Source organism: Hyla sarda, chromosome 1, assembly GCF_029499605.1.
Source record: "Hyla sarda isolate aHylSar1 chromosome 1, aHylSar1.hap1, whole genome shotgun sequence".
Lineage (NCBI taxonomy): Eukaryota > Metazoa > Chordata > Amphibia > Anura > Hylidae > Hyla > Hyla sarda.
The window spans coordinates 289,017,019-289,033,873 of record NC_079189.1 but is presented as its reverse complement, the minus strand read 5'-3'; the positions used below and the strand labels follow the sequence as shown (position 1 = coordinate 289,033,873).

General features: G+C 41.5%; 1 protein-coding gene across 2 annotated transcripts in view; it reads left to right on the top strand.

Annotated features, from left to right (window-relative positions):
- Window positions 1-16,855, top strand: part of GNG7 (G protein subunit gamma 7) — a 72,337-nt gene that overhangs the window by 34,795 nt on the left and 20,687 nt on the right. The window contains exon 1 of one of the 2 annotated variants that reach the window (XM_056575053.1): window positions 10,520-10,669. The exons of the other annotated variant lie outside the window; for it this stretch is intronic. The gene's annotated coding sequence lies outside the window, so the exon portion shown is untranslated. Of the gene's footprint in view, window positions 1-10,519; window positions 10,670-16,855 lie in introns of those variants that run through there. 2 annotated transcript variants of the gene reach the window in all.

The window sequence follows — 16,855 nt, the reverse complement described above, 5'->3', positions numbered from 1 at the left end:
TTTACTTATGCTCTTTTCACACTGAGCCTTACAGTGTCTGTCAGAGGTATATGTCAGAATCCATCATACATAGGGGGAGATTTATCAATACCTGTGCAGAGGATAAGTTGTCCAGTTGCCCCTAGAAACCAATTAAATTGCTCATTTAATTTTGAACTGCAGAACAGAGAACTGCAGAGCCTTTTTTTCTGTCGTGGATTAAAAATTTGTGCTATGGAAAAAAAAGTTAGTAACATTATTGAATGCTGCAAATCAGTGTCTAAAACTGTGGAAAAATCTATGACAATAGAATGTAAAGCATGTAGCAGAAATCCAAGGCATACCCTTTAATTTCTGCTGCAAATTTTGATGCATATTTTTTCAATGAAAAGATATGGCATACTACCATATACTAAAAGGGGCATTTACATGATATAGTGGAAATTTTTTTTTTTTCCATGATTACTGCAAAATGCTGCTTTTTGTCACACTTAACTGCAGTTAAGTGCAAAGGCTAAGGGTATGTTCACGTGGAGGAATAGCCACAATTCCACAGAAATTCCATTCAGAAATTGTTGAACTAAATTGTGAAATTGCGGCAGAATTATGTGTTATCTAACCACAGAATTCTGCTGAAATTGAAGCCCCATTGAAATTTCAATGGGATTCCACTGCGGTATTCCGCAAATTATAAGACTAGTCTTATATTTTGATGGAATGCGGAAAGCAGAATTTCCACAGTGGAATTCCGTAGAAATTCTGCTGTCTGAATGGGACTACAGAATGCCATTTAAATTGATTTGAGGTAAATTCCAGCTGGATTCCGTCAAAATTCTTATTCAGAATTCTGCACAGAAATTCCACCGTGTAAACATACCCCCAATGTACCCATGTAGATAAACCTAGGCTAAACACGTCAGAGATTTAGTTGGGGGAACATACATTAGGCCCCCGCACCAGCACTTTGTATTGCTGTTATACAGTGGGGATCAAAAGTTTGGGCACCCCAGGTAAAAATTTGTATTAATGTGCATAAAGAAGCCAAGGAAAGATGGAAAAATCTCCAAAAGGCATAAATTTACAGATTAGACATTCTAATAATATGTCAATAAAAGTTAGATTTTATTTCCATCATTTACACTTTCAAAATAACAAAAAACAAAAAAATGTGGGCACCCTGCAGAGTAAATATCTTGTACTGCCCCCTTTGGCAAGTATAACAGCTTTTTGTAGGCAGCCAAGAGTCTTTCAATTCTTGTTTGAGGTATCTTTGCCCATTCTTCCTTACAAAAGTCTTCCAGTTCTTTGAGATTTCTGGGCTGTCTGTCACGCACTGCTCTTTTAAGGTCTATCCATAGATTTTCAATTATGTTGATGTCAGGAGATTTTGAAGGCCATGGCAAAACCTTCAGTTTACGCCTCTTGATGTAATCCCCCTTGGATTTCGAGGTGTGTTTAGGATCACTATCCATTTGTAGAAGCCATCCTTTCTTTAACTTTAGCTTTTTCAAAGATGGCATCAAGTTAGCATCCAAAATTTGCTGAAATTTTATTGAATCTATTTTTCCTTCTACTCGTGAGATGTTCCCTCTACCACTGGCTGCAATACAACCCCAAAGCATGATTGATCCACCCCCATGCTTAACAGTTGGACAGAGGTTCTTTTCATTAAATTCTGTTCCCCTTCTTCTCCAAACGTACCTTTACTCATTCCGGCCAAAAAGTTCAATTTTAACCTCATCGGTCCACAGAACTTGTTTCCAAAATGCATCAGGCTTGTCTATATGTTCAAACGCTGATTTTTGTGGTGAGGACCTAGAAGAGATTTTCTTCTGATGACTCTTCCATGAAGACCATATTTGTACAAGTATCTCTTTATAGTGGAATAGTTTACCACAACTCCAGTGTCTGCTAGATCTTTCTGGAGGGATTATGCAGTCAAACGTGGGTTTTGAATTAATTTTCTCACAATCCTGCGAGCTGTTCTATCTGATATTTTTCATGGTCTTCCAGATCTTGATTTAACTTCCACTGTTCCTGGTGACTGCCATTTCTTAATTACATTCCGAACAGAGGATATTGACATCTGAAAATATTTTGCTATCTTCTTATAGCCTTCTCCAGCTTTGTGAGCGTCAACTATTTTCAGTTTCAGATTTCTAGACAACTGCTTAGAAGAACCCATGGTGCTGATTGTTGGGGCAAGGTCAGATGAGTCTGGGCATTTCAAACCTTTGAGATTGACATCACCTGGTCTTCCCAGATGATGATTGAGAACAATCCATGACACTGGCAGGTCTCAGCTTTGCAAAGGGGGCAGTGCATGCTATAAATTCTGCAGGGTGCCCAATCTTTTGCAGATGCCATTTTTTTGTTTTCTGTTATTTTGAAAGTGTAAATGATGGAAATAAAATCTAACTTTTGTTGACATATTATAAGAATCCAAAAATCCAAATTACCCATAGGTATTCCTTGGGATTTGTGTGTACAATTTTAACAGCAGAATTGGGCCAGAGCATATAAACAATTACCAGAGTTGCAATAATAGGGATTTAACCCACAGTAATAAAGGTGGCTTATGTGGAAAACACATACTGTATCCAATTACTGGTAACTGGAATGATTTATAACAACCCCAATCTGACCCAAGATCTGTGGTTTTAATTCACTATTTTTTTTGATTTCTCACTCATTTTAATAGAGAAATAAAAGTTACATTTTAATTAATTTGGTTAGGGTTCCTGAGTTTTGGGAATTTAGTCCCAGGAAGGCGTAAGCCTGAATGGGAATTTGAGATAGTATATTATAAAATGTCTAATCTGTAATTTGATGCCTTTTGGAGATTTTTCCATCTTTCCTTGGCTTCTTTATGCACATTAATAAACATTTTTACCTGGGGTGCCCAAACTTTTGATCCCCACTGTACATGCCACAATAGCACTTAGAGTGTTTTGCGGTATCTGGCTGCTTACAATGTTTGCTTTGGTACTTTACTATGTATAGCAGATATCATTTGTCATTTCCATAGACTGCGTTGGTGTGGCACACATGATTGGTTAATCCTTCTTGTCTCCTACATTATATGTAGGCTTTTTACATTAGCTACATATCGGGGGCTTGTGTATTTACTGTTCACTGTGATTTTTTATTTTTAATGTGTCCCATCTGTATATGTTTGGGGGGGAGGTATTGTTTATACATATGACTTTTTGTACTAAGTTATTCATATTACTTCATGTTCATATAACATTTTATGTGTATATTTTTTTAGCAGGATTTTTGCAGGAGCATATTATTTTATCATTACATTGGATCATGAAATGTTGGAAATTTTACTGAAATTTGCACCAAGCCATTGCAACAGTTTACGCTGAAAGCTAGAGTAAGCTGCTTAGTGAATGTGGGCCATTGTGTGGAGGCCATCAGTGAGTCCCTCCACCCACTGTTGCTGTCCCTTTCATGTGCTGATGCTCTGCTCCTCAGCCCAAGACTCATGTCAGTAATTACCCAATAAACAGGCGCTGAACAATCATGGCTCTATTTGGCCTGACTCTCTGGTACACTAAGAGATTCTCGCCCGCTGCACAAACTCACATGACTATGATGTCACATAAACAGGCTCAAATCCGGGAAATCACAGGCTTCCCTTCAGTTTGCTGCCTGTGGCTGAAACGTGGGCAAATGTAAAAGAGACATCAGCCGACAAACATACTGTAATACAAGGTCAGTCCTTTGTCTCCTAATGTTTTCCCAGATGACCTATATCTAATGTGGGCTACTATTATTGGGATGTTTGAGCCTATTTTTAGTTGCCATATTTAAACTGTTTATGCAAATGATTCATGTAGCTGTGACCATGACCCGAGGATGATCATTTCTGCTGTGCACAATAGTGCCCAGATAAAGAGCAGTGTATTCTGGAGTCATACTACAAGGATGTATCAGTCTGTTATTAATGGAATAGGGAATTGTTCCTGGAAAAATAGATGAATTATGAAGAAAATGCACAGGCCATATGAATCCCAGAGGTGTGCAGTCATTTCATTTTAGCTGTGTATCCACAATATCTGCTGCTCTGCCACAATCTGTTGTAGTTGTCTTTATGCTGGAAAGCTTAGCTTTTAGCTATTTATATTAGAAATACTTTAATATTTGCAGAATTGGAGCTCAAATTCTTTTTGACATGGTGTTTGTCTGTTCTTTGGTATGAAAGCACCACTCTGTTGCCAAACTATATTTATCTTTATGGCAACACATTCTAAACAAGGATTTAAGGATTTTTGGATGCTATGGGCACTTTGGTCAAGGTTTTGAAGCCTGAGGATTCATTCTTAGCAGTGATAAGCAATTATAATGTGGTATCAATTAAATAGGTGACATGTTCTGCTAATACAACGAAGATTTGTTGCCTACATACATAAATTAAGAAAATGCATGTAGAAAACACAGTAAACAAACCCCACCCAATATGTTGTGTATAATAATGTTGTGAATCTCTAGTAGAAAAAAAATGCAACGCATCCATTTGCATGACATACTATAAACAACAATCTAGCGCTTGTTTGTTGGCTGATTGGTGGGATTGTGCAGCACTAAAATCATTGTTAGGCTGGGTTCACACCACGTTTTGTTAAATACGGTTCCCGTATACGGCTGGGAGGAGGGGGGCGGGGCTTAATTGTGGCGCCCGCACTCAGCCGTATTCGGGAACCGTATTTAATGTATGTCTATGAGCCAACCGGTCGACCACGTTTTTGGCTTCGGTCGGGAAACCGCATATGGCTGAAGCCGACCGGAGGCTGCGATTCACTCCGGTTGGCTCATAGACATACATTAAATACGGTTCCCGAATACGGCTGAGTGCGGGCGCCGCGATTAAGCCCCGCCCCCTCCTCCCAGCCGTATACGGGAACCGTATTTAACAAAACGTCGTGTGAACCCAGCCTTAGTCGGTTGTACATATCCAGCCATTGTTCATGTGGCTCTTTACTAATAATACAATTATTATGCCTTATAAATGCTCCTTTCATTGGCATAACTTGAAGATGCTGTGCCCTAAAGTTACAGGACCCACAGCTATACTGCTTTATTGATAGCACTGGTCTACTCCTATAGGAAAGGCTCTTTTTGGCTCCTGAGCCCTCAACACCCTGTAAAGTTACTCCCCTGGCTGCTTTTTACAAGCGCCAATTGGTACTTGTATTGGGCAGCGGTGTATTCGTGTAAAAGGAGCATTAGTAGGAACTGTGCCATTCTAATCTGGTATTGCTGTCATAAAAGAAGGTACAGTTTACAGTGGAGTCTTACTGACCTGTGGCTCTTGGTTGTGCCATTTCTTGCTAGAAGTGATTAAATTGCCATCTGGGTTTTACTAGACTGTCCTTTAAAAGCTGAAAGTCCCAGACAGTGTGGACGCACACACACCAACTGGTAACTCCCAGTTGGCTATTTAGTCATTCATTTTTAGTAAGAATAATAAGTCAACACATCAGGAATTTCTGCCTTCAGAACTGCCTTCACTTTTCATGACATACTTTTTACAAGGTGCTGGAAACATTCCTCATCACGCAGTTGCTGCAGATTTGTCGGCTGCATGTCCATGGTGTAAATCTCCCATTCCACCACATCCCAAATGTGCTCTATTGCATTGAGATCTGGTGACTGTGGAAGGCATTGGAGTACAGTGAACTCATTGTAATGTTCAAGAAACCAGTTTGAGAAGATGTGAGCTTTGGCATGGTGCATTATCCTTCTGAAAGTAGCCACCAGAAGATGGTACACTGTGGTCATAAAAAAATGGACATGGTCAGAAATTATATTCAGGTTGTTGAGTTTAAAGATGATCTGTTGATATTAACTGGTCTAGTTGCATAACAACAATCCCCAGTATGCACGGATAGCCAAAGGGCATGCTGGGAGTTATAGAGGTGTGTCTCCAGCTGTTGCATAACTACAAATCCCAGCATGCCATTTGACTTTCAGTGTATTTACACCCCACTGGTGCTGACTGATTTTTTGAACAGTGGTCCATGAAAATGAAAAATAAAATTTTTCATTTGCACAGCCCACTGTTCCAAAGATCTGTCAAACACCGGTGGGGTGTAAATGCTCACTGCACCTCACAAATTCTCTTTCCAAAAGCCCAATGGCGCTCCTCCTCTTCTGCGCATTGTAGTTCGCCCACAGAGCCCTTTACATCCACATATGGGGTATTTCCATACTCAGAAGAAATGGTGTTACAAATTTTGGGGGGCTTTTTCTCTTATTACCCCTTGGGAAAATGAAAAATTTGGAGTAACACCAGCATTTTAGTAAAAACACCCCCATTTTTCATTTTCATGTCCAAATTTAGCGGAAATTTGTCAAACACCTGTGGGGTGTAAAGGCTCACTGTACCCCTTGTTATGTTCCATGAGGGGTGTTGTTTCCCAAAAAGTATGCCATGCAGGGTTTTTTTGTTTTGTTTTTTTGCTGTTCTGGCACCATAGGGGCTTCCTAAATGCTACATGCCCCCCCCCCCCCATAAACAATTTCAGCAAAATTTGCTTTCATAAAGCCAAATATGGCTCCTCTTCTGAGCATTGTAGTGCGCCCGCAGAGCACTTTACATCCACGCATGGGGTATTTCCATACTCAGAAGAAATGGGGTTACCAATTGGGGGGGGGGCATTTTCTCCTATTAGCTCTTGTAAAAATTGAAAATTTGGGTAGAAAATGCATTTTTGTGAATTTTATTTTATTTTATTTACACATCCAACTTTAGCGAACAGTTGTCAAACACCTGTAGGGTGTTAAGGCTCACTGTACTCCTTGTTACGTGCCATAAGGGGAGTACCGGTAGTTTCCAAAATAGTATGCCATGTGTTTGTTTTATTTTTTAATTTTTTTTGCTGTTCTGGCACCATAAGGGCTTCTAAATGTGACATGCCCCCCCAAAAAATTCACTCTCCAAAATCCCACTGTCACTCCTTCGCCTTCTAGTGCACCCACAAAGCACTTTACGTTCACATATGAGGTATTTCCTTACTCGAGAGAAAGTGGGTTACACATTTTGGGGGGCTTTTTCTCTTTTTACCCCTTGTAAAAAGTCAAAAACTGGGTCTACAAAAACAGTGTAAAAGATTGTAAAAAATCTGTAAAAGAGTGTAAAAAATTTAGATTTTTTATTTTCTCCTTCACTTTGCTGCTTTTCCTGTGAAACACACTTATTCTACACACTACACACTATTCCTGGGTTAACACACTTTCTGAATGTCATTTTGAGAGATACAGTTTCTTTAATGGGGTCATTTATGGGGTATTTCTTATATGAAGACCCTTCAAATCCACTTCAAAACTGAACTGGTCCCTGAAAAAATCTAATTTTGACAGTTTTTTGAAAAATTGGAAAATTGCTGCTGAACTTTAAAGCCCTCTGATGTCTTCCAAAAGTAAAAACATGGCAACTTTATGATGCAAACAGAAACTAGACATATTGTATTTGTGAATCAATATATAATTTATTTGGAATGTCCACTTTCCTTACAAACAGAGAGCTTCAAAGTTAGAAAAATGCTACATTTTCAAATTTTTCATGACATTTTGGAATTTTTCACCAAGAAATGATGCAAGTATCGATGAAAATTTACCACTATGTTAAAGTAGAATATGTCATGAAAAAACAATCTCTGAATCAAATTCATAAGTAAAAGCATCCCAGAGTTATTAATGCTGAAAGTGACAGTGGTCAGATGTGCAAAAAATGCTCTGGTCCTTAAAGGGGTATTCCAGGAAAAAACTTTTTTTTATATATATCAACTGGATCCAGAAATGTAAACAGATTTGTAAATTACTTCTATCAGCTGCTGAAGTTGATTTGTTGTTTTCTGTCTGGCAACAGTGCTCTCTGCTGACATCTCTGCTTGTCTCATAGTTACATAGTTAGTATGGTTGAAAAAAGACATACGTCCATCAAGTCCAACCAGGGGATTGAAGGGAAGGATGTAAGGGGATAAGGGAAAGGGATGTAGTTTTATAATTCTGCATAAGCTTTAATGTTATTTTGTTCCAGGAATGTATCTAACCCTGTTTTAAAGCTGATAATTGTTCCTGCTGTGACCAGTTCCTGAGGTAGACCGTTCCATAAATTCACAGTCCTCACGGTAAAGAAGGCGTGCCTCCCCTTTAGACTAAACCTTTTCTTCTCCAGACGGAGGGAGTGCCCCCTCGTCCTTTGGGGGGGTTTAACCTGGAACAGTTTTTCTCCATATCTTTTGTATGGGCCATTAATATACTTATATACGTTTATCATATCCCCCCTTAAACGTCTCTTCTCAAGACTAAACAATTGTAACTCCTTTAATCGCTCCTCATAGCTAAGATGTTCCATGCCCCATATTAGTTTAGTCGCGCGTCTCTGCACCCTTTCCAACTCTGCAGTGTCCCTTTTATGAACAGGCGACCAAAACTGAACAGCATATTCCAGGTGAGGCCGTACCAATGCTTTATAAAGGGGGAGTATTATGTCCCTGTCCCTTGAGTCCATGCCTCTTTTGATACATGACAATATCCTGCCGGCTTTGGAAGCAGCAGCCTGACATTGCATGCTATTTTGTAGTCTGTGATCTACAAGTACACCCAGATCCTTCTCTACCAGTGACTCTGCCAGTTTAATCCCCCCTAAGACATACGACGCATGCAGGTTATTAGTACCCAGATGCATAACTTTACATTTATCCACATTGAACCTCATTTGCCAAGTGGATGCCCAGACACTTAGTCTATCCAAGTCATCTTGTAACTTATGCACATCCTCTATAGACTGTACCGTGCTACAAAGCTTGGTGTCATCTGCAAAGATAGAAACAGAGCTGTTAATACCATCCTCTATATCATTGATAAATAAATTAAACAGCAGCGGGCCCAGTACTGAACCTTGGGGTACACCACTAATAACCGGGGACCAATCAGAGTACGAATCATTTACCACCACTCTCTGGGTACGATCCATGAGCCAGTGTTCAATCCAGTTACAAACTAAAGTTTCCAAGCCCAAGGACCTTAACTTACCTGTCAGATGTCTGTGAGGGACAGTATCAAACGCTTTGGCAAAATCCAGAAACACTATATCCACAGCCATTCCTCTGTCAAGGCTTCTACTCACCTCTTCATAAAAGCAAATTAGATTGGTTTGACAACTTCTATCCTTAGTAAACCCATGCTGGCTATCACTTATAATACTATTATCCCCTATGTATTCCTGTATGTAATCCCTTATAAGTCCTTCAAACAATTTACCCACAATGCACGTTAGACTTACCGGTCTATAATTGCCTGGCGAAGACCTAGAGCCCTTCTTGAAGATTGGTACCACATTAGCCTTGCGCCAGTCTCGGGAACTGCACAGAGTAGAAGAGGTTTGCTATGGGCATTTGCTTCTAAACTGGGCGATTCCCGAGACACACGTCATCAGAGAGCACAGAAAAGAATCTGTTTAACTTTCTAGGGCCAGTTGATATATATATAAAAAAAAGAAGTTTTTTCCTGGATAACCCCTTTAAGGTGAAAATGGGCCTCAAAGGGGTATTCTGCCCCTGGCATCTTATCCCCTATCCAAAGGATAGGGGATAAGATGTTCGATCGCCGCGGTCCCGCTGCTGGGGCCCCCGGGGATCGCTGCTGCAGCACCCCGCCATCATTACTGCACAGAGGGAGGTCGCTCTGTGCGTAATGACGGGCGATACAGGGGCCGGAGCAGCGTGACGTCATGGCTCCGCCCCTCATGACATCACGGCCCGTCCCCTAATGCAAGTCTATGGCAGGGGGCGTGACGACCGCCATGCCTCCTTCCCATAGACTTGTATTGACGGGGGCGGGCCGTGACGTCACGAGGGGCGGAGCCGTGACATAACGATGCTCCGGCCCCTGTATTGCCCGTCATTACGTGCAGAGCGATCTTGCTCTGCGCAGTAATAATAGCGGGGTGCTGCAGCAGCGATCCCCGGGGTCCCCAGCAGCGGGACCCCGGCGATCTGACATCTTATCCCCTATCCTTTGGATAGGGGATAAGATGTCTAGGGGCGGAGTACCCCTTTAAGTGGCAACTGTAGTTATAGCCTGTAACAGTCTGCAACCTACCCCTGTCCTCCTGTTCCATATTAGAAGTGTCAGTATGCCAGTGTTTCCCACCCAGGGTGCCTCCAACTGTTGCAAACCTACAACTCCCAGCATGCCTGGACAGCCTTCGGCTGTCCAGGCATGCTGGGAGTTGTAGTTTTGCAACAGCTGGAGGCAGCCTGGTTGGGAAGCACTGCAGTATGCCGTGATAGTCTGCAGCTTGCTAAATACACCAGTGATCTGCTGTTATTGCTATGCAAGGAAAATGTAGTAGAACACGATATCCCTTCATAGAAATGAGTGAAGTTTTAAAACAGCTAGTGCTGCAATTCTGAAAGTGTTTGAAAGAGTTGTCCTGAGCCAGAATGCAGTCAGGTTATATGTCCAGAAGTTGTCCTAATGTTATATAAGGTTCCTCACTGTATTATGCTTTGTTATTGTGCAGTTCAGCTCGGATGCACCACACTATTCTTTACTATAGTGCCTCCTCTGAGGTGCAGTGACCTTCTTCAGAGGAACACTTTGACCTGTTTATGCACGAGCAGCCATAAGATCTGGGCCTTCAGTTTCCTGAATTCACTTGACCCACTTTAAAGTAAGCTGTTGCAGTTTATACAAGTAATAGTTAAATGAATGCAGTGGAATGTGCTTCTTTGTTCCCTATTATTAGAAGAGAAAGATGCTTTATTGTTCCTTTAAAGTAATAGTAACATCTTCCTATGGTTCCCAGCCACAGGAATGTTTTGAAATCCCCATTTTATTGTAATTATTGGTTACGAAGCAGTCCTGCAGGTGAAACTGCTGAGAGGCTACACATACCGGAGGCTTGACTCATCGCCTGATGCAGCAAGTGCACTGTGTTGGATAGAAGCAGACATCAAGTGACTACCAATAACCTCTCCCTGTGAAATGAGTTGCTTTGGTACATGAATATGTAACATACAGATAAGGATCCATGTGAGCATTCATTAAGATCTTGGTTTTACTGAGCGAGCATTCCTGGTGACATGGGAAAGCAACCCCTGCCATGTGCGTGTTGCTATGTACTGTTGTTTGGGTCTTTCACTGCCGTTGTGCCCTTGTGCCGTTGGAAAACGCCCATTAGGTTCTTTAAAAAAAAAAAAAGTTATGCCTTTAACGTCCGTTATCCGGACCGGGCGCAATTGGCAACAACGGATCCCGACAGATTCCATTAACTGTTATGGGGTCCATTGGGCGCTGTTGTTTTTTTAACGGGAGTAGCTGGAGAAAAAGATGTTGCATGATGTATTTTTTCTCGTGCTATTCTCCCGTTTCTTTGACGTGCATTGCACTGCTGTGTCAAAACGGCAGTATGAAAGAAGCCTAACTCACCTAAACAATAGTTGACACCTTGCTCTGTATGGAAAGGTAAACCCCATAATGATGAACCATCCTATAAGGAGTCAGGTAGCTGACATACCCTACTAGCCTTCTACATCTGGCACCTATGTTCATGTTCTCTTGAAAAGTTCATAATTAGAGGGCTGTCACTTTAAAAAACTTTTCACAAAAAGGAAGGGGGCAGTATGCTGTGTGCTCACATCTCCCCTAGCATTAGCAAAACTACAACTCCCAGCTTGTCCTCACTGACAGTAGCGGGACACAAGCTGGCAGTGGGAGGATTTTTCCTCCAGTGTGAGCCCTGCACTCACAGCTGTAAATCAAGGAAGTGTGTCCATGACATAGGTGATGATGCATGGACACAGCAGGACTAGTATGTGTCCAAGCAGGCAGGGGGGGGGGGGCAGTTGTTTGACTTGGCTTTTTCAGTATTAAAAACAAAAGTTTTTGTATCTGACAGTACCCATTTAAGTACCCGGACATTAGGGCGTACCTGTACGCCCTTGTTCTTTAAGTATTTAAGGAACAAGGGCGTACAGGTACACCCTGACGTCCAAGTACTTAAATGGGCACTGTCAGGTACAAAAACTCTTGATATGTTGTAAAGCATGCAAACCAATAGGTTTTGCAATTGCTTACATTAGAAAATTGCACTTGTCCCCTGGCCTTAAGTTAGATGGTGAACATTACCAGGGAAAATGTGAGGTCAGCCACAGATTTTCCAGTTAGGATGCCAGGATTTTCAGAAGCCAGACCTGCAGAAATCAGCTGAGCACCTGGAAGGTTTCCTTATTTACATAACTGCAGCTGAAAAAAAAAAAAATCAGTTCACTGTTGCCACCACTAGAAGGCTAGTTTGTATACCTCTGTGCACAACTCATATTAACCTCAATAGGATCCATTTACATATAGAGTGTTGTGGTAATATTAAGTTGTGATCGAGGGATCTCACCTAATTGTGTGCTTCCAAATTTGTTAGTATCCTTTTGAGTGTGAAGAACAGACACAAATAGTGTGGTGTGTGGAAGTCTTCTGACTGTGCATTACCTAACACTGTAGATGTGGTGGTATATTTTGGATTTGTAGCCTCCAACTCCTCTGCCTTTTGGGAACTGAGTGTTTTAACTTGCATAACTTTACCATGCCACTCCACCTTCCCTGAGTGGGTATAAGTGACCTTCATTGCCCAGTTGTCATCCAGACAGTATATACGCCCTGCGCCTGCTACCAGTTTATAAAGCCATCAGCAGGTTGGACCCTATTAATGCTGGACATCACCCACCACGCTGATGTCCAGCATTAACACTTTAGTTAATGCGGCATCTAAAACCGCCAAAATGCTGTTGATTGACTTCACTACTGCAAAATTGCTGGGTGCCTGTCAGCTGATATGGCGACTGGAGGGTCCCTACCTGCCTCTATGTCATCTGGTGCATTAAAGGGGTACTCTGCCCCTAGACATCTTATCCCCTATCCAAAGGATGGGGATAAGATGTCTGATCACGAGGGTCCCGCCCCTGGGAACCCCTGCGATCTCTCCTGCAGCACCCCTGTCATCTGGTGCATGGAGCGAGCAGGGGCCAGAGTATTGTAATGTCACAGCCCGCCCCTTCGTCACGCGTCATCCCCATAGTGCAAGTCTATGGGGGGGTGGGGGATGGCGGCTGTCATGCCCTCTCCCATAGACTTGCATTGAGGGGCGGGGCGTGACATCACAAGTGGGCGGGATAGAGGAATAAATGTCTAAGGGCGGAGTACTCCTTTAAAGCACTAATCAGACAACATAGAGGCAGGTTGGGACCCTCCAGTCTCCATATTTTATGGTAAAATAAGTGATGTCATTACAAAGTACAATTTGCGGGGTAAAAAGAGCTTTTTGCAGGTTACCTAATTATACATATATAACACCAGGTTGTCATTTTTACTATACCATGGTCACCATTGATAGTGGGAGAAATTCCATACAGAAACAATTGTGAATGTTCCGAGCCAATTCTATAAAGTGAAAGGCTAGTGTAGCACTTTCAATGCTGTGTGTGCTATAGTATGACATCTAAAAACATAATAACAACCTAGGGTAACAAAAACACTATTCATGTAAGACCAGTGTGCTTTTTCAATTATTGGTGAAAACTCAGGCACACTTTAAAACCCAAAGCAGGTTGACAAGGAATTCTTACAAGGAATGCACTTTCCATTGTAGCAGGTGAAATCTGCTGTGGATTGTTTTCAGCTGCATTGTGAATGGGTTTTTGTAATAGAATTGTACTGCAAATGTTCTTAATAGAGATGAGCGAACTTACGGTAAATTCGATTCGTCACAATCTTTTCGGCTCGGCAGTTGATGACTTTTCCTGCATAAATTAGTTCAGCTTTCAGGTGCTCCCGTGGGCTGGAAAAGGTGGATACAGTCTTAGGAGACTCTTTCCTAGGAATGTATCCACCTTTTCCAGCCCACCGGAGCACCTGAAGGCTGAACTAATTTACGCAGAAAAATACATCAACTGCCGAGCCGAGAAGTTCGTGACGAATCGAATTTACTGTTAAGTTCGCTCATCTCTAGTTCTTAACTAGCAGTACATGTAGTAGCCTAGATTTAATTATAAATACATTTTAACCTTCAAGACTAATGGCCCTATATCAGATTTAACCCCTTAAGGACCACGGGTTTTTCCGTTTTTGCACTTACGTTTTTTCCTCCTCACCTTTTAAAAATCATAACCCTTTCAATTTTACACCTAAAAATCCATATGATGGCTTATTTTTTACGCCACCAATTCTACTTTTCAGTGACATCAGTCATTTTACCCAAAAATCTACGGCGAAACGGAAAAAAAATCATTGTGCGACGAAATTGAAAAAAAAACGCCATTTTGTAACTTTTGGGGGCTTCCGTTTCTACGCAGTACATTTTTTCGGTAAAAATGACACCTCATCTTTATTCTGTAGGTCCATACGATTAAAATGATACCCTACTTATATCGGTTTGATTTTGTCGTACTTCTGTAAAAAATCATAACTACATGCAGGAAAATGTATACGTTTAAAATTGTCATCTTCTGACCCCTATAACTTTTTTATTTTTCCGCATATGGGGGGGTATGAGGGCTTTTTTGCGCTGTGATCTGAAGTTTTTAGCGGTACCATTTTTGGATTGATCGGACTTGTTGATCGCTTTTTATTCATTTTTTCATTATATAAAAAGCGACCAAAAATACGTTACTTTGGAATCTGGAATTTTTTTTGCGCGTACGCCATTGACCGTGTGGTTTAATTAATGATATTTTTTTTTAGTTCGGACATTTACGCACGCGGCAATACCACATATGTTTATATTTATTTTTATTTACATGGTGTTTTTTTTTATGGGAAAAGGGGGGTGATTTGAACTTTTATTAAGGAAAGGGTTAAATCACATTTATTAACTTTTTTTTTACACTTTTTTTTTTTTTTTTGCAGTGTTATAGCTCCCATAGGGACCTATAACACTGCACACACTGATCTTATACCCTGTTCACTGCAAAGCCATAGCTTTGCAGTGATCAGGATTATCGGCGGTCGATTGCTCAAGCCTGAATCTCAGGCTTGGAGCAATCAATCACTGAGGGGACACGCCGGAGGCAGGTAAGAGGACCTCTGCTCGTGTCCCAGCTGATCGGGAGACCGCATTTTCACTGCGTTAGTCCCGATCAGCCCCGCTGAGAAGCCGGGCAACTTCCACTTTCGGTTTAGACGCGGCGTTCAACTTTGAACGCCGCGTCTAAAGGGTTAATAGCGCGCGGCACCGCAATCCCTGCCGCGCTCTATTAACCCCCGGGTCCCGGCATCAGATACATGCCGGGACCGACCCGATATGACGTGGGGTCACCGCGTTACCCCGCGTTATATTGCGGGAGCTGGCCAAGGACGTAGATATACGTCCTTGGTCGTTAAGGGTTTAAAGAGGCTGGTACAAGGCTTGATCAACAAGCGAGAAGGGCCACATAAATGAATGGCTTCCACCATGCATACGCTGCGCGTCCCCATATTACATAGGGAATGCATTTACTTGTTCATATGCTAATCGCTGGCCTTTTTACACGGCCAATAATCACCCTGTGACACGGGTCAGATTTTACTCTAAGGCAAGGTTTCCACTTTTTTTTTTTTTTTTTTTTTTTAAACGCCAGGGTGTTTTTCCCTTTGAGTGGAAATTTTTTGTCTTTTTGGTGTTTTTTTCAAAATGTGTTGGGTACCTAAATAAATAAATAAAAAGGATGCTGTAGGAATGGAAAAATATAACAAAATTTAGATTAATTTTTAAACGGGGATCAATTTATGTGGGCTGGCAAGGGACTAAAATGTAGCCTACAATAATTAAAATGTGTGTGTGTGTATTTTTCACTTTTTTTTTAATATTTTTTTAAGTACTACTACTACTCCCAGCATGGAACACCTTGTTCCATGATGGGAGTAGTAGTTCCTTTACTAATAGACAGATCGCCCTGGATGTTACTTCTGACACTCGATGCGATTGTCCATAATATAGCAGAGATGCGGAGCGGCTCTATACAGCGCTCACATCTCTGCTCTATACTCCGGCCGGCCAGTGATGTGAATAGAAATTCACATCACTCATTCATATTTTTCGCCCAGAGTGGGGATTGGCCGGATGGTGGCAGCCAATCACCGTTCTCTGAGGGAAATATGAATGAGTGAGTGGCCGGCCAGAGTACAGAGCAGAGATGCGAGCACAAGAGAATGCCGCTCCGCATCTCAGGGATAAAGGATGCTTGCAGTGGGTGTCAGGAGTGACACCCGCTGTGATCTGTCCTTAACTGCAGGTACTATTGTTCCCAACATGGAGTACACTCTGCTCAATGCTGGGAGCTGTAGTACCTGCATTAATAGACAGATCTCAGCAAGTGTCACTCCTGGCACGCGATCGTCCTGTATAATGTATAGATGCAGACGGACGCTCTTCTGTGGTCCCCTGCACTGCCATATATATACACCTATTCATATTTCCTACAGAGTGTCGTGGTTGGCTGGAACCATCTGGCCAATCACAACTCTCTGCGGGAAATATGAATAGGTGTATATATACGTCAGTGCAGGGGACCATAGAAGAGCGTCTATAAATTATACAGAAGGATCGCAATGGGTGTCAGAAGTGAAATGGGCGATCTGTCAATTAGTACAGGTACTACTACTCCCATCATGGAACAGTGTTCCATGCTGCGAATTGTAGTACTACATAAAAAAAAGGTAAAAGTGAAAAACACATACGCACTACATTTTTATTATTGTTGACTACATTTTTAGTGCCCTACCCTCCCACATAAATTGATCCCTGTTTAAAAATTAATTAAAATGTTGTTATAAAAAAGATAACATTTCGTTAAATACTATTTGTTCCATTACTACTGTATCTTTTTTA